This window comes from Physeter macrocephalus, chromosome 14 (assembly GCF_002837175.3).
Source record: "Physeter macrocephalus isolate SW-GA chromosome 14, ASM283717v5, whole genome shotgun sequence".
NCBI lineage: Eukaryota > Metazoa > Chordata > Mammalia > Artiodactyla > Physeteridae > Physeter > Physeter macrocephalus.
In genome coordinates, this window is record NC_041227.1 from 17,454,524 (window position 1) to 17,473,385 (window position 18,862).

The window sequence follows — 18,862 nt, forward strand, 5'->3', positions numbered from 1 at the left end:
TGCGTGCAGGCTTTCTCTAGTTGCGGTGAGCAGGGGCTGCTCTTCGGTGCCGTGCACAGCCTTCTCACTGCGGTGGCTTCTCTTGTTGCGGAGCACGAGCTCTAGGCCCGTGGGCTTCAGTAGTTGTGGCACTCGGACTTAGTAGTTGTGGCTCGTGGGCTCTAGAGCGCAGGCTCAAGTAGTTGTGGCGCACGGGCTTAGTTGCTCTGAGGCATGTGGGATATTCCCGGACCAGGGATCAAACCCGTGTCCCCTGCATTGGCAGGCGGATTCTTAACCACTGGACCACCAGGGAAGTCCGATAGTTCATGACGGAAGCTGTGACAGTTTGAGTAGGGGGCGGGGGGAATCAGATAGTGTGTTTGTTGGAGGAGGGAGTGCGGGGTCCTCTGCCCTCAAAGCAAAAGAAGAAGCTTTAATGGGTAGTGAGAAAAAGCCCTCCGGCTTCCATGTGGAGCGGGCGCTAGGGAAGATAGTAGGGGAGGGGAGGGAGGCGAGGAGAGACCCAGGGAGTGTCAGGCCTTCCGTTGTCCCTAGATCCAGCCTGCTTCTGACCTCCAAGGCAGCTGCAGAGACTCAGCCCCCAATAACAGCTTTGGTCAGGTGGAGTTGCAGCAACCAAGGCTTGCTCCTTCCGGGTCTAAGAGGTGGGGCTGGGGAAGCAGCCCCACCAGACCCCTCCCACCACTACAGGCCCGCCCCCCATGGTCCGCCCCCACCGCCGGCCTCGCCCCCAGACTCAGCCCCTCCTGCAGCTGCTGGCTGGAGGAAGCCAGATTCTCGTCTGCGATCTGGGTTGCTTTTCCTTTTCTTGCTCTCTTTCCCTGCTGATGTGGCTAAGGCTGCGGTGCTACTGGGGCCTCTTCTCCCAGGCCCTTCAGGGACAGCCTCTGGATGCGGTCAGGGATCCCTAGGCTGGAGGGCAGGAGACTTCCGTTGCTGTCCCCTACTCCTGCCAACCAAGCCGTTGGTGCCAGCCGAGGACTGGCCCGGCCTGACCAGGTTGCCTGGCAGTGTGGGCTGCGGCTGGGCAGTTCCCCGCTCCAACTGTCCTTCCTGGAAAAACGTCAGTTTGACCGAACTCTTTTGGAATCCATTTGTGATTTCTAGCCTAGGGAAGAAAACTAAAAGATCATTAACCATTCTATGAAGTGGAGCTTTCTGTGTGTTCTAAAATCCCTGCAGGACTTACCAGCTGTCCCATGGGCTGGACCTTCAGCAAGGGGACCTCTTATTTTTCCTCTTTTTATTTATATATACTTTCTGGCCCCATTCCCCTCCATCTGGCATCCAGAATCAGGTCTCAGTATGCTTTTCAATTCAAGGAGGGTCTAGCATGGATGTTCAAAAGATTTAAATTTTGTTCATAAATCGAATGATAATAGATGTTCAAAAATATTGTTTAGAGATCAGTTGATGCTGGGCCTTGAATTATATATAGATGAAGTATGTACAGGAGGGTCAGGCGCAGTGTAAGTGGGTGGAAGTGGTGAGTGAAGCCGTGGAAGTGGTGAGTGAAGCCGTGGAAGTGGTGAGTGAAACCATGAAAGTGAGTGCAAGGAGATGGCCTGTCTGACCTTGAATATGGGGCAAAACCATGGGCATTGAGGAGCCATTGATGGTTGTTGAGCAGGAGAGTGACACAGTATTGGTAGTCACTGTGCTAGATCCTTTGTAAATGTTATATGCACTGTCCTGCCCACATTGTTCTCTCTACCTGGGCAGTGGTTCCCTCTCCTGTCCATATAGTTAACTCACTTTTTAGATTCCGTCTCCATTGTTCCTTCCTCAGGAAAGCTTTCAGTGGCAGAGAGACTCTAAGGTCACCCCTGTATTCCCACCTCCTGGTGTTCATGCCTTTGTGTAATCCCTTCCTCTTGAGTGTGAGTGGGGCCTGTGACTTGCTTTTAACTAGTAGAATATAGCAAAGGTAATGGGATGTCACCTCCCATAGTACCTTACATCATATAAGAGTCTTGGACTTCCCTGGTGGTACAGTGGTTAAGAATCTGCCTGCCAATGCAGGGGACACGGGTTTGAGCCCTGGTCCAGGATGATCCCACATGCCGTGGAGCAACTAAGCCTGCGTGGCACAACTACTGAAGCCCGCGCGCCTAGAGCCCTTGCTCCACAACAAGAGAAGCCACCTCAATGAGAAGCCCATGCACCGCAACGAAGAATAGCCCCCGCTTGCCTCAACTAGAGAAAGCCCACGTGCAGGAACGAAGGCCCAGTGCAGCCCAAAATAAATAAATAAATAAATTTACTAGAAAAAGGAGTCTTGCTAGCAGACTAGCCCTGGAGACTCTCCCTGCTCACTTGATGAAGTAAACAGCCATGTAGAGGAAACAAACATGTCAAGGAGCTCTGGGTGGCCTCTAGAAGCTGACAGTCAGCGAGAAGCTAGGGTCCTCGGTTCTACAGCCACAGGGAAATGAATCCTGCCAACAACCTGAGGGGGCTTGGAGGCAATTGCTCCCCAGCTGAGTCTCCAGATGAGAATGCAGCCAAGCTGTCACCTTGATTACAGCCTTGTGAGTCCCTAAGGCAGAGACTCAGCTAAGCCATGCTCAGATTCCCGACTCTCACAGAAACTGAGATAATAAATGTATGTTGTTTAAAGCCCTAAGGTGGTAGTGATTTGTTACAGCAATAGCTAACTAATACACCTGGCTAGGTTAAATTTCCCTTACATAGGCTCTCATAACATCATGTGCTTTTTCATCTTACTCTTTTATGTGAACTTTATTTATATATACCATTTGATGAATGCTATGTCTTCATGAGGGTACTTTCTGTTCATCACTGTACCCTAGAGCCTCACTTGGTGCCTGTCACTTAGAATAAGACCCGTAATAAGTATTAGTTGCATGTGTTAGTGAGTGAATGCTCTTATTTAATCTTTACTCAACCTAGTAAAGTGGGAAGCATTGTTACATATGAAGAAAAGGAAACCAGTTATTAATATGTACTCAAAAGTATACTGAACAAAATGTCATTATCTTATACTTAATAAAATTCTGGTTGTGCATACCACTCTAGCCTAATTTTTAGTATGACTAAAGAATAAATGATTTGGGAGCAGGGTATAGATTACATGGTGTGACATCCTTCATGGAGCATTGCATTTGCTGAAAAAGCACGACTATCAAAAATTGCTTCTGGGCTCCTTTTGTTTCCCCAAAGCCTTCTCATAACCCTTACTTATTCTTCTGAAATTCCTGCCCTGTTAACGATGACAGGCCGTCATCTTCTAATGCTTTGTATGATTCTACCTGTATTCAACGTCACTCTCATCAACTTCATAAACTGTACATCTTCGGCAAGATTGGCACTTTCATTTTGCACTCTGCTTGTGTTGGACTCTCAGCGGTCAAATCCATCTGACAGCGGGATGTCAGTTCGGGTTAGATCTCTGCTCAGGACCCTCCAATGGCTCCCACCCTCACACCTCCCGCCTCTCTGCTGTGCCCTCCCACTACACTCCCCCGAAGCACTTACTCTGCAGCCACCAGGGTTACCACCTCATGGATGGATGTTTAAGCACACAGGCACACTCCCCCTTGTCCTGGAGGTTTCCTCTGTTCAGAAGGCTCTTTCCCCAGATATCCACGTGACTCACTCCCTCACCCGCTTAGGAGCACTCAGATGTCACCTTTCTACCGGGACCACTCCCATGCATCTTTCCCTGTTCTGATCTTTTAAAGGAGCACTAACCACCCATGCACATACTATATAATTGACTTATTTCTGATATTTGATGTTTATCTGTCTCCTCCTTTGAGAATGTAGGCCCTATGGAGATAAGACTCTGGATCTGTCTTCATTGATACATCCCAAGAATGGGGTCTGGCACATAGTAGGTATCCAGTAAAGAAGCCTGGGTGAGAGTCCACATCTTCCATGGTCTTGTCTCCACCTTGGCGTCTCCATCCCTTGCTTCTGGCCTGTCTCCCTCTGGCCTCTCTCACCGTGCTCTGGACCTTGTGCAGGTGATATGACTTGTTGCCAGTATCTGCCTGACACAGTAGGGCCTTCCTAGGGGTTCAGTGTTTAAATCTTGCTGTATCTCTGCCAAGTCTCCCACTGAATACTAAATTCCATATTTTAAAATTTCTTTAAGGGCAAGAGAATTCAAGAGGAAGGAGCAAGGAGAAAAGAGGCGATGCAGGAAGCAGTAGGAGAGGGTGGAAGGGAGAAGACAGTCACGGATTTTCCTGGGGTCCCCACCCAGTCAGCTCTCCAAGCGGCTTGAGGAGCAGCCAGCAGTGAGTAAGGGCTGCGTGCCACATATTCTGAGCTGGGTGCCACGTGTCATGAGCTGGGGGCCACATATTGTGGGCTGGAGGGCCACGTGGCAGAAGCAGTCCCGTTAAGTCACAGGACACACAGCCACACTGCTTTGTAAAGCTTGGTGTGTGGAGTATTTTTGTTTTTTACAACCCAGCTGTCTGTGTAATGACTTCCTTCCCTCTGTCTTGTTCACCGAGGTGTCCCTGGACGACCAGCTGAGTCACCACATTCCTTGCAGCTTAAAACAGTGGCCTAAGCACAGGGGCCCAGTTCCTTCATGTAGGTGGGACCTTTGAAGGCTGCCAGGGAGTGCCTTGGAAAGACAGGCTACAGAGCTCCTGTCTCTCACCTGCACCTCTCCCCAAAAACAGGATTTAAAAAACAAGTGAAAATAGAAATTCCATCTGTTAAACACTAGAGAATGGCCAAAGCCATGTGTCACACACTGAACAATTATTTGTCAGTAACCATGAAGTCTATACCAAATTGAGTGTGGGGAGGTACGGGGGGCCGGGCACCAAGAATGACATCCATGCCTTCTGTCCTGTTGCTGCATGAAGGGTCAGAAATCCAGGTGAAGAGACTGGGAACTCTCATGCTCAGCTGGCAGAAATGGAGATTGCTCAGTCCTTCCATAAAATAAGCAAAATAAACAGGCAGTTTTCAGCAAAAGTAAGTATGCATGGGGCAGAGAATTCAGCAATCTTACTCCTTGAAATATGTTTTAAAGAAAGTTTGCTCAGATACATAAGAAGACAAGATAGGTGAGCAGGAGGCAGAAGTGAGTTAGTAAACCATGATGGAGGCAGACCTTGGAATTCTATACAGCACTGAGAAATGATGAGTTAGATGTACATCCAACAGCATGGATGAAACGTAAAGTGTTAAGTGGGGAAGACAGTAAAAGAGATTTAAAGTACAGTGCTTTTCCAGTTTTACTGAATTTTGACTGATATACAATAAACCCCATATATTGAAAGTGTACAATTTGAGTTTTGACGTGTGTAGATGCCCATGAAACCATCACCACTATCAAGCTACTGAATATATCCATCTCCCCACCAAGTATGAAGTTCAACAGATGTTGAACGCCTATTAAGTTAGAAAAAAAAAGTTCAGCAGTGTGTGTAATATAATCCCATAGTTATAATAACAAAAAATGTTTAGGTACCCTGAAAAAATCTGGAAGAACGTATACCAGACTAAATTGTATTTGTTATTAGGAATCTTGCAAAAGCTGCATGGCCCCATTGCACCTTGCACCTCAGAAACTATCCATACCTGTTAGCCCATATCATGGTCTCCAGGTTTCCAGTGAAGGTTTAACACACTATAAATTTGTCATTATGGTCCCCTAACTTTGAGTGACTTTATTAAAATGTCACTGAGGCCATCACAATGGACCCTGACAGAAGGGTGCCTGACTCTATCATTCTCCACCCCGATATCAGAGAGCTGTGTCAATAATTTCCTTCAGTTCACCTCCCAGTCATTTTCTCTTATCATCACTCCAAACAGGAGATATTCCAGCAGTGGGTTGATTGTGGCTGAGGGCAAAACAATGATTCCTCAACTTGTTTTCAAATTCATCTTTTGTTACTGCTCTTCTCATATCTCATAAGTACAGGAGTGGAGGAAGTCTGTGGGGGCAGGGGCATATTTAGTTTTGTCTGGTTATGGGTTTTATATAAAGGCCATCATTAAGTGTGTGTTCTTTTCTGTCTGGCTTCTTTCACTCCACATTATTTGTCAAGAGTCTTCCATGTTGTTGTGTGCAGCTGTAGTTCATTCACTTTTAGTGCAGCATATAGCATTCCATTGGGTGAATATACCACAATTTATTTATCCCATCAACTACTAATTGACATTTGGGTTGTTTCCAACTTGAGACTATTATAAATAATGCTGCTGTGAACATTTTGGTACGTGTCTACTGCTCTACCTGAGCATGTTTTTCTCTTAGGTATATACTTTGGAGCAGAATTGCTGGGTTATAAGTATGCCTTATGCTTAATTCTGAAAAATAATGCCAAACTGTTTTCCAAAATGATTATACACGTACAGTCCGCCCCAGCAATATATACGAGCTCGCCTTGTACATTCACTAACAGTTCTCACCAGCTGTTGGTACTGTCAGAGTTTGTACTTTTAGCCATCTGGTGGGTCTGTAGTAGTTGCTCACTGTGGTTCATTTTCTTGATTACTAAGGAGGCTAAACACCTTTCATGTTGTTGGCCATTTGGATTTTCCTGATGTGAAGTGAAGCGCCTGTTCTTGCCCACTTTTCTGTTGGGCTATCTTTTCATTATTTATTTATAGTAGGTTTTTTTTTTTTTTTTTTATTCTGGATATAAACCCTTTGTCAGTTATATGCATTGCAAATCTCTCTCCTCTGTAGCTTCCCTCTTCACTCTGCTAATAATGTTTCTTGATGAACAGAAGCTCTTAACTGTAAAAAGAAAAAGTCCAATTTATCAGTCTTTCCTTTGTGGTTAGTGCTTTTTCTGTCTTGTTTAAGAAAACCTTTTCTACCTTGAGGTCATGAAAATATTATTGTATGTTATCTTCTAAATCTGTGTTGTTTTACCTTACATATATAAGTCCATGATCCAACAGAAATTGGTTTTCTGTTTATTGAATAAATGAAGTTAAATTGGAATAACGCATCCCATATATACACCCATTCATTTATTGAGTTTCTTCTGTGTGTCAGTCCATGTTTATTGTTTTACTTTTCATATTTAGGTCCATAATCCATCAGAAGTTGGCTTTTGAGTATGGTGTGAGATAGGGTTCCAATGTCATTTTTCCCATATGGATATTAAATTGACTCAACACTATTTATTCAAAAGAACATTACCCCACACTGTTCTGCAGTGCTATCTTTATTATTAATCTGGGGGTTTTTTTGGGGGGGTGTCTCTCTTCTGTCCATTAGTTTTCGTCTACTCTTGTGCCAATACCATACTGTCATAGTTATTAGAGCTTTATTATAAGTCTTATTAGCTGATAGAGTAAATCTTCCCACCTTGTACTTCTTCAAGAGTATCTTAGCTGTTCTTGGCTTTCTGCAGTTTCACATAAGTTTTACAATAGAATCATCTTGTCGTGTTCCATATGAAAATCAACTGGGATTGCTTTGACTCTATAGACCAACTGGAGAGAATGACAGCTTTACATTATTGGGTCTTTTCATCTAATTAACATGGTATTTTTCTCCATTATTCATTTATTCTTTAATATCTATTAAAATGTTCGTGGTTTCCACCATAGAGGTCTTACATGTTTTTTGTAACATCCACCTATACGTACTTGTTGTTGTGGTTTTTGTTTTTGCTATTTTGAAACTATTTTGACTATTCTTTTTAAAAACTCTTTTCTGATTCTTGCTGGAGTATAGAAATAAGGTTGATTTTGGTATATTGATTTTGCAACCCAGAAGAGAGGCTTCATCAGAACCTGACCATGGTGGCACCCTGATCTCAGACTTCCAGCCTCCAGAACTGTGAGAAATAAATTTCTACTGTTTACAAGCTACCCGAGCCCAGAAGAGAGGCTTCATCAGAACCTGACCATGGTGGCACCCTGATCTCAGACTTCCAGGCTCCAGAACTGTGAGAAATAAATTTCTACTGTTTACAAGCTACCGAGTGCTATTTTGTTATAGCAGCCAGACTAAGACAGTCATTTTTTAGATCTAAAAGTTTGTTTGAGATTCCTTAGGATTTTCTAGCTACACAATCATGTCATCTTTGAATAAAGATAGTTTTATTTTATTCTTTCCTGTCTTTATGACTTTTTCTTTTTTGCCTTACTGCCCTGGCTAGGACATCTAGTAAAATGTTGATTAGAGGTGGTATTAGCTGATATCCTTGCTCTGTTCCTGACTTTAGGAGGAAAATGTTCAATATTTTACCATTAAGGATGGTGTTAACTCTAGAGTTTTTACATACCCTATATCAGATTGAGAAGTTCTTTCCTATTCCTAGGTTGCTGAGAGGTTTTATTGTGAGTAGATGTTGAATTTTATCAGCTGCTTTTTCAGCATCTATTCAGATGATCAAATTATTTTTCCCTTTTTTTTTTTTTTTCTGTGGTACGCGGGCCTCTCACTGTTGTGGCCTCTCCCGTTGCGGAGCACAGGCTCCGGACGCGCAGGCTCAGCGGCCATGGCTCACGGGCCTAGCTGCTCCGCGGCATGTGGGATCTTCCCGGACCGGGGCACGAACCCGTATCCCCTGCATCGGCAGGCGGACTCTCAACCACTGCGCCACCAGGGAAGCCCTATTTTTCCCTTTTATGCTGTTAATGTGGTTGGTAGTTTTTAAATGTTAAACCAATTTGCATTCCTGGGATAAAATCCACTTAGTTGTGATTTATTACCGTTTTTATTAATTGCTGGATTTGATTTGGCTAACATTTTGTTAAGAGTTGTTGCATTTATGGTCATGAGAGATATTGATCTGTGATATTTTCTTTTTGTCATGTTCATACCAGGTTTTGGTAGTAGGATTATGCTGATCTTGTAAAATAAGTTGGGACGTGTTTTCTCTATTTTCTGAGAGAATTTGTATAAGTATTATTTCTTATTTAAATATTAGCTAGAATATTTCCATTCTTTTATCTTTTAAACCTATATGTCCTTATAATAAAGTGTGTCTCTTATTAACATCAGATAGTTGAGTCTTGTTTTTTGTTTGTTTGTTTAAATTCAGCCTGTCAATTTTTTTCTTTTTATTCGAATATTTAGTCCACTTACACTTAACATACTTACAGGTATGGTTCCAAATCTTTTACATCTATAATCTTGTTGTTTCTCTTCTATTTGTCCTGCCTGGGTTTTGTTCCTGTTTTCCTCTTTTTTTTCCTTCTTTTGGATCAGCCAAATGTTTTTTATTATTCCATTTTATCTTCTCTATTAGATTTTCTAAACTGTGGTAAAATGTACATAGCACACAATTTACCATTATAACCATTTATAAATGTACAGTTCACTGGTTTTAAGTACATTCACTTTTTTGTGCAACCAATCTCCAGAACCAGTTTCATCTTGCAAAACTGAAATGCTATATCCATTAAACAATAACTTCCCATTCATCCCTCCCCAGAATCCATGGCAACCATCATTCTACTTTCTATCAGTATGAATTTGACCATTCTACGTATTTCATATAAATGGAGTCATACAGTATTTGTCTTTTTGTGACTGGTTTATTTTCAATCAGCATTATATCCTCAAAGTTCATCTATGTTGTAGCATTTGTCAGAATTTAATTTTCTTTCTTTTTAAGACTAAATAATATTCCACTGTATGTATTTACTACATTTTGTTTTTCCATTCATCTGTCAATGAACATTTGGGTTCCTTCTACCTTTTGGCTATTGTATGCCTTTTGGCTAATGCTGCTAGGAATATGAGTGTACAAATATCTCTTTGAGACCCTGCTTTCAATTCCTTTCCCATTGGATTTTAGATAAACCATTTTTAATACATATTTTAAGTGCTTGCTTTAGAGATTATAATATACATTCTTAACTTATTGCATAATAATTTGAATTAGTATTTTACAATATTCCACACAATGTAAGAACCTTATAGCAGTGCAATTCCCTTTACTGCTCCTATCTTGTATGGTATATTTGTCATATGTTTTACTTCTTCATGTTACAAATCCACAGTACATTGTTGTTGTTGCGTTAAATAGTAATTTATTTTAAATTTAGAGTTTTTATATTTATCCACATGTATACCCTTTCCTATGATCTTCATTTTGTCTTATAGATCTATGCTTCTACCTAGAATTGTTTTTCTTTGACTTGAAAAACTTTTAGTTCTTGTAGTATAGGCTTGTGGCACTGAATTCTCCAAGTTGCTTTTTTTTTCCTGGCCTGAAAATGTCTTTATGTCATTTAATTTTTGAAAGCTATTTTCACTGAGTACAGAATTCCTTGGGTGGCAGTTTTCTTCCCCCTGTAAACTTTAAAGATATCATTTTAGTCTTCTATCTTCTTTTTGATGAGAAGCAGGTTGTCATTCTAATTGTTCTTTCTCTGAAATATGTCTTACTTTTTCTTCTGCCTACTTTTAAGTAGTTTGACTATGTTGTTGGCTTTTAGTAGTTTGACTATGTTGTGTCTAAGATGTGGTTTTCTTTATATAATATTCAATGTATTATTCATTTGCTGAGCCTCTTGAACCTGTGAATATCTTTCATTAATTTTGAAACATTCTTAACTGTCATCTCTTCAAATATTTTTTTCTTTCCACTCTCTCTTCTCCTTCTGTGACTCAAATTACTTTTGTTTCTATTTAATTGGGAGTTTATTGGCAATAACTCTAATAAACATGTACGGTTTGTGACTTTACTCTGAAATATCAGTTTGATTCAAATATATTAGCAATATTTGGCCTGTAGAGTATCTATGACATTTAAAAAACTCACAAAGTGTTAATTTTGGGCAACCACTTTAAAGAAAGAAAAAAATTTGTAAAAATTCTAAAGCCATAGAAAATCAGACTGGATGTATTTTTAAAAATTAATTAATTAATTAATTTTTTGGCTGTGTTGGGTCTTCGTTGCTGTGCATGGGCTTTTCTCTAGTTGCGGCGAGGGGGGGCTACTCTTCACTGCAGTGCACTTCTCTTGTTGCGAGCATGGACTCTAGGCACGCAGGCTTCAGTAGTTGTGGCACACAGGCTCCGTATTTGTGGCTCGCGGGCTCTAGATCGCAGGCTCAGTAGTTGTGGCTCACGGGTTTAGTTGTTCCGTGGCATGTGGGATCTTCCCAGACCAGGGCTTGAACCCGTGTCCCCTGCATTGGCAGGCGGATTCTTAACCACTGTACCACCAGGGAAGTCCTGATATGATATGGTGTTTGTCTTTCTCTTTCTGACTTACACCACTTAGTATGATAATCTCTAGTTGCATCCATGTTGGTGCAAATGGCTTTATTTCGTTCTTTTTTTTTTATGACTGAGTAGTATTCCATTGTATATATGTACCACATCTTCTTTATCCATTCGTCTGTCGATGGACATTTAGGTTGTCTCCATGTCTTGGCTATTGTGAATACTGCTGCTATGAACATAGGGGTGCATGTATCTTTTTGAATTATAGTTTTGTCTGGATATATGCCCAGGAGTGGGATTGCTGGATCATATGGTAATTCTATTTTTAGTTTTCTGAGGAACCTCCATACCGTTTTCCACAGTGGCTGCACCAACTTACATTAGAGGGCAGCATGTTGAATCTTAGTCTTGTGGTCCAATGTGGGAAAAGGAGGAAGGCAGGCTGGGCCAGACTAGGGCTAGGGAAACAGAACCAGCCACAGAGATGGGCTGTCCTGACTGAGGTGGTATGAGGCACAGGGTCTAGCAGGTGGAAGAGGGGAGGGGAGAAGCCAGGACTGTAGAGAAGCTGAGAATGTGACTGGGGATGACTCTGTAGTCCAAGGCCTCTGTTCACCTGGGCCAGAAGCAAGTTCTCTTCCCTGGTCCTGGGCAGCTTGGCTGGCCAGTGTCTCCTCCAGGCCAACCAGTGCCCATTTGTATACCCTTGGCTGAATCTGGACACTCTGGACAACTTCATTATTTTTCTCCCTGCATCCATTCTGAGCCCTCCATTCTGATCTGCACCCAGCACGTTGTCCCTACACCTTTACTGAAGGGCTCTTAGGGTACAACTCAACTTATTACCACTACCTTCAAGGCCCTGCATGATCTGGCCACTGTCTGCCTCTCCAGCCTGATCTCCTCCCATTATCTGCCTCATTGTCCATGCGCCTTCTCCCTCTTTGTTTAAATCACCATGTACCCTTGACAGCCACAGGGCCTATGCATGTGCTGTTCCCTCTACAGGGAGCACTCTTCTTTCCCGTATTTTCCTAGTGTTATGGACTAAACATATGTGTACCCAAAATATTCATATGTCGAAGCCCTAACTTCCAGTGTGGCTATATTTGGAGTAAGGAAGTCATTAAAGTTAAATGAGGTCATGAGAGTGGGCCCCTGATCCCATAGGATTAGTGTCCTTATAAGAAGAGATACCAGAAAGTTTACTCTTCTTCTCTCCCCATGCACACATATGAGGACACAGTGAGAAAACAGCCATGTGCAAGCCAGGAAGAGAGTCTTCACCAAAACTGAATTGGCTGGAAGCTTGATCTTGGACTTCCAGCCTCAAGAATTGTGAGAATATTAATTTCTGCTGTTTAAGCCACCTGGTCTATGGTATTTTGTTATGGCAGCCCAAGCACACCAATACATCCAGTTTAACCCCTATTTTCCCCTTTAGATCTCACACCAACTATTTCCCTAAACATCTTTGATCCAAAGCCTCCTATTTCTGGGTCTCATGGTACCATGCACCATGTAAGATTTATGTTTTTGATTATTTGACCAATGTCTGCCCGACATACTAGACTGTAAATTCCATGAAGGTCTTTGGTTTTATTCAAGGCCGCATACCCAGAACCTAACACACAGCCAGGTACATAGTAGGTGCACAATACATATTTACTGGGAAAAAGAGTGGTGGGTGGGGACAGACAATGCCTTGAGCTGGGAGGCTTTTATGGATGTTCGTTCGAGTTCATCTCTGGTCTAGCAGCATCCCTCTAGCACTCTCTACTGACAAAGCCAAACATTGTGCCACTGACAAAAAAGAAATGTTGACAGAATTCAACTCCAGTATCACAAAGCAAGGCAAGGAAGGGTGGATTTAGAGCAGAGAGGCAATAAGTTGGCATAACTGGATTCAGAACTTTTCTTAAGAAGACTAATGGGACTTCCTTTTTAACTTTTGAGTTCTCATCACGCATCAGACACCATGGTAACAGCAACATGTGGATTATCTCACTCAATTCTCACAACATTAGGGGGTTAAGTCAGTTTACTCAAGCTCCCACAGCAAGTAAGTGGGGAAGACAGGATTCAAACTCAGGAGTTTTGGATTTAAATCCTACTTACTTACATACTATATTAAACTAACTGCCTCCGGGATTCTTTCACTCCAGATTTTATAAAGGCAACATAAGGATTCATGGAGAGCGATATGACCCTCGCTCTGAAATGAACTATGTACTGTTCATTAAGCTAAGGGGTCTGTCACTATCCTGGTCCTATAGAATAGAGGTTGGGTTGTAATTCTATTGCATCAACTATACTTCTGGCAGTTTCTTTTCTGCTTGAGAAAGCTCCTCAGAATGTGAATGAGTGCAGGTGACATTATTATACGGATCACCTCGAATTCGTTTAAAATGTTTTTTAAAGGAAAATGATTTGCCTCCCTGGATAAACATTATTTGCCACATACCTCCCAACACTGGTATCAAGTGCATGCTGTTTCCTCTGCCTGGCGTCCTCTTCTCATCTACTCTTTACACCCAGCCCCACTGTCACCTCCTCTGGGAAGTCTTTCCATGCTCTCCTATATAGTACGAATGATGTCCTTCTCTCTGCTTCCGAAAGCAGTTGACACGTACATCTAGTGTTACATATTTTCTTCCAGAATTATTTCTTTCCATGTCTGGCTCCTCTGAAATACTGAGTTCTTAGTGGTTTGGGAGAGTGCGTTGTTTATCTCTGTATCCCACAGTGCTGGATCAGAATAGATGCTCGAAAAAGTTTGTTGAATAAATGAAATTTTAAACGGGAGTAACATATCCTATTTACAGCTGTCCCTCAGTATCTGTGGGGGGCTGTTTCCAGGATCTGCTGCAGATACCAACATCCATGGATGCTCAAGCCCCATAGTTGGCGCTCCGTACCCCTGCTTCCACATCCTCGGATTCAACCAACCATGGATCGTGTAGTACAGTGGTATGTCTTTATTGAAAAAGATCTGTGACATGTGCAGTTCAAACCTGTGTTGTTCAAGGGTCAGCTGTATATATACTTACTCATTCAACAAGTATTTATTGAACAGCTAAGCACATCAGGCCATGTTCCAGATGCTGCAGGTGGATAACACAAAGTTCCTGCTCTCAGAACATTACAGATGCTATTGAGCTCATAAGGGCTACGAGGAAAAGTAAAGCAAGATGATGGGAGAGAATGATGGGGCTTGGGACTTGATGTTTTAGGAGAGTGTTCTGGGAATGTCTTTCTGGGAAGGTGACTTCTGCATAGAAATTTGGATTAAGGGCATATGTGTTTCTGATATCTTGGGGGAAGAAACACTCAGTGCAAAGGTCCTGGGGTAGGAGTGAGCCTGCACGTTCCAGGAGCAGATGGAGGCTAGTGTGACTGGGAAGTAGTGAGGGGGTTGAGTGGACAGAGATGCAGTTAGAGAGGTGGGGGAGTGTAAGGAGGGGGGAGGGGGGAGATCAAATAGGATCTCGGAGGCCCTTGAAAAAATATTTTTGGTTTTTGCTCTGTCTGAGATGGGAAGCCATTGGAGGCTTTAGAGGAGGGAAATAGGTTTTGACTTAGGATTTAAAAGAATCTCTCTGGCTGCTTGAGAACAAGCTCTATGAGAGCAGAGTGGAATGAGGGAGAGCAGTTTGGAAGTTATTGCAATATTCCAGGACAGAGAAGATGAGGGCTCAAATGAGGGTATTTTAAAGGTAGAGCTGACAGACTTTGCTACTGGATTACATGTGGGATATAATAGGAAGAGAGGAGTCAAGGATGACTTAAAGGTTTGGCAGAAGCCACTGGAAGGATGGAATTGACCTTAACTGAGGTGGGGAAGACTGTGAAAGGAGCAAGTTGAGGGGCAAGTTCCACAGTTTGGCTTTGGACATGTCAAGTTGGACATATTGCTCAGCGCTTATGTTTATGTTCACTGGTTTTCAGGATCTGAAGGTTATAATGCAACCTGAAGTTAAAGTCAGTGTTGTTTATTGAACACCAGGCACTGTGCAGAAAGCTGCACGTGTGCTGTTATTTAATCCTTTCAGTCATTCCTATTGGCTTCATTACTGATATTTTCATTGCACTTTTATGGATGAGAGATTAAATAGCATGTCCAAAGTCACTCAGCCAATTATTAATCTGCTAGTATAATGCAGACCCGGGATTCCAACCTAGGTGTGTCAGACTAGAGAGATGCTAAAGGTGGGGACCACTTTCTGGGCATATTTGCTACAGACATGGACTCCATAACAAAAAAGGTGCCTGGAACATGTGACAAAAGCTCAGAAAAGGGTCACCCTCACCTCAGGCGTTACAGGTTCCACAACAGAAGCTGTGAAAAAAGGGCATTATTGTACCTGAGGGGGCTAACTGATGCTTGAAAGTTCTCAAGTACCTGAAGACTTAATGTTAAGAAAGCAGTCATCGGAAGTCGTCGTTGTTGTTAAGAAACAGAAGAGATAAAAAATTGCGGTTCTGTGCTAGTGGGATAAAAGAAATACCAACTCCCTGGCGATGCTCGTTGGGAAACACGGGAGTGGGAGAAGAGGGGCCGGGAAAGGGCCAGGGTCCCTGCCCTGCCTGCATCTTTTTGAAAGTACAGCCTGGCGTGGCTTTTCTCAGGTGGTCCTCTAGAAGGACCAGGATACGGAGTACAAAAGCCGGGAACCTCCGGAGCCGCAGCATCCGCCCCCGGTCCCCTCCTTCTCCGCCCCCTTCAGCCTCCACGCGGGGAGAAGCGGGAGCGGCGCCCGCGCATGCGCCCGGGGTAAGGTCCGCTCTCTGCGACGTCAGGGGGCTTGCGCCCGCACGAAAGCCCCGCCCCCCGGGCGCCAGAGGCGACCTGGGCGGGGGGCCTCGGGCCACGCCCCCAGCCGAGCCGAGCGGGGCCGAGCGGAACCGAGCGCCTCCGAGTGCGGTCGAGCCGAGCCGAGCGGCCCGGAGTCGGTTGGTGCAGCTGCGTCCCCGCCGCCCAGCAGTCCGCGGCTCCGGCGTCGCCGCCGCCGCCGTCGCCGCCGCCGCCTACGCGGGGCCTGCGCCGGCCGGCCGGCCGCCCGCCCGCCGGGAGGGAGGCCCGGAGCGCGGGGAGAGCAGCCCGGCCGCGGGCGCCCCCGCCGCTGCCGCTGCCAGGTGAGCGCCCGCCGCGGCCCGCCGGCCCCGTGTGCCCCCGCGACTGTCAGTCCCCGTGTGTGTGTGTGTGTCTCCTCCTGTCAGCCCCCTGTGTCTGCGTGAGCTCCTCCCACCACACCTGGCCCCCGGCCCTGCCCGCAGTGTCCGCCACCCCCTCCCGCCGGCTGCCCCGGGTCTTTCTGTCAGCCGCCAGCACCCCCTGGCTGGGACGCTCCGCCCCTTCCCCCCGAAGCCCCTCCCTCCGCCCCATCTGTCATCAACCCCCCCACCCCGACCTCGCTGCTGGCTCGGGCACCCTGGAGGCGTGAGGGTGCCGCCGCCGCCGCTCCCGGGGGTCCGAGTAGCCCCCGCGGGCCACACGGCTGCAACGAGGGGGTTGTGGCTGGGCAGTGGGGGTGTCCGCAGAAACCCGCCGGACCATGTGAGGGTGCGTGTCCCCGTGTGCGCCGGCTGTGAGCACCGCGTGTGCGCCCGAGCGCCGGGAGGGGAGCGCGGGGGGCGGCCTGACCAAAGTGGGGCGGAGATGCCGGGCGGCCGAGAGCCGCTTGCTCCAAGTCCCTCGGGCCGGCTGCGTCCTGCGGGGATGGGGGCAGCCCCAGGCTCTGGTCCGCTCGGCCAGGGAGGCAGCTGAGCCGGGACTCGAGGCACTCGGGGTGCAGTAGACTCCTCCATCCTGAGACCGGTGTTTGCCCTCGAGAAGGCAGCGAAGCTGGGCTCTGGCTCCCCGGATGCCGCAGGTGGCATGTGAGCAGAGTTTGGGGGCTTGCTAAATCTTCCCAGTTTGGGATTTCCATTCAGAGAAGCCTGTCGGAAGTGATTGAGGAGTGGGTGGGATGAGGAGCTTAGGTGGAAAGTGTTTTGAGAGCTTGAGTCATTTTGAGTTGCGTGGTTTGCATTTCTGAGCAGTGATTGCCCTGGGCTTTTGCCCTGCGAGAAAATGTTATGTGGTGGGGCGGGGGGGGGGGGGAGGGGGGAGGGGGGCGTAGAGGAGGAGGGACGGCACACTCCTTTCCGTCTTTATCTGTGTCATGTGGACGTATAGTATGTTTATTCATGAGACCTTCACACATCCTCAATTTTAAGAAGGATTACAGTAGTTTCCATTTATACATGCTCTTGTATGCTGTTATCTTGATGTTCTTTATTTGCAGTAACTTCGTATTGCATATTTCAAAACTAAGAGAAAATGCGTCCTAAAACAATTGGTATTTTGCCGGATAATTCTCAACCACGGGGAAAGAGCCAAAAGCGCACTTCATTAGCTGGAACAACTTATTCGGGCTTAATTTGTTTCTAAGAGACATACAGTGGAAAAATCCAGAAGCGGCATAGTAGTAGCTAAGAGTGTTAGGAAATTAATGAAAAGGGCCCTTCTACTGCTGCCTTGGAAAGATGGTATCAAAGTTGCTGTAGAGGACAGAGCTGCTATGTAATGATAAACATATTAACCAAGTTGGTTTTGTGACCTTGATACATTGCGTGGCGCTTGATTTGTACAGTGCTTCATAACAGGAAAGCATTGCATGGGAAGCAGGGTAATTTGGGGAGAAAATGGTCCCCATTTTTTTTTTTTTGGTCATATTTAAGATTTCAGGCTAGGGTAGTCTCATGTGGGAGTGGGTTTTTTTCTTTTCTAAGATAACATCAAAAATTACAAAAATAACTCATGTTTAAGGCAAAAAACTAGGAAAAAAAACCCTAAGAAAAGCATAAGAAATAACCCACCATCCCACAAACCATAGTAAACCATAGTTTGGTATTTATCCTGTTAGTCTTTTGTTCCCATATGTAAGTATTTTCTTTTTCTTACAGAAATGCTGCTGTACCATAAGATTGTTTTATTGTCTTCTTTTTTACACTTATAAATAGATGGTGAGAGGTATGTCTTGTTTTTATAAGAACTTGTTCCTTTTTTGAGCCTTTTGAAAAGGAGATTAGGTCCTTTGCTTAGAGAGCTCCAACAACTTCACATCTTAAAGTAAAATCTGAAGTCCTTGCCGTGGTCTACGAGGCTACCTCTCTGTCCTCACTTCCAGCCTTGCCAGACAGATCTTTTTGCTATTCCTTAAAAACTTCAAGCATGAGCCAGCCTCAGCACCTTTGCATTTGCTATTGCGTTGGCTTGGAGCTCTGTTCCCTGGATACCATGGTTCTTCCCTCAGGCTCTGCTCCAATGTAACCTTTTAAGGCCTTTCCCTGACCACTCTGTGGAGGATACACCCCATTCCCCTGTCCTCCTTAACCAACCTTACTTTTTTCTTCATGGCACTTACCACCACTTGGCAAATACCTATTTATTTGTTGGTTTATTGTCTCTTTCCCTCGATTAATCTGGAAGTGTGAGGCTTTTTTCACTGGTGTATCTTCAGGCCCAGAACAGGACGGACCTGACCCATTTTGGTGCTTAATCAATATTTGTTGAATGAATGAATGCTTATTACCCATCCATGCATGTAACCTTCCTGGTAGCCTCCTAGGCTTTTATTTATTTATTTATTTTTTAACATCTTTATTGGAGTATAATTGCTTTACAATGGTGTGTTAGTTTCTGCTGTATAACAAAGTGAATCAGCTATACATATA

General features: G+C 44.6%; 1 protein-coding gene across 3 annotated transcripts in view; it reads left to right on the top strand.

Moving 5' to 3' along the window:
• Positions 1 to 16,197: 16,197 nt before the first annotated feature.
• Positions 16,198 to 18,862, top strand: part of ZHX3 (zinc fingers and homeoboxes 3) — a 115,030-nt gene continuing 112,365 nt past the window's right edge. For 2 of the 3 annotated variants that reach the window (XM_028498647.2, XM_028498648.2), the window contains exon 1: positions 16,198 to 16,279. The gene's annotated coding sequence lies outside the window, so the exon portion shown is untranslated. Of the gene's footprint in view, positions 16,280 to 16,576; positions 16,707 to 18,862 lie in introns of those variants that run through there. The other variant, XM_024128521.3, reaches the window with a different exon arrangement.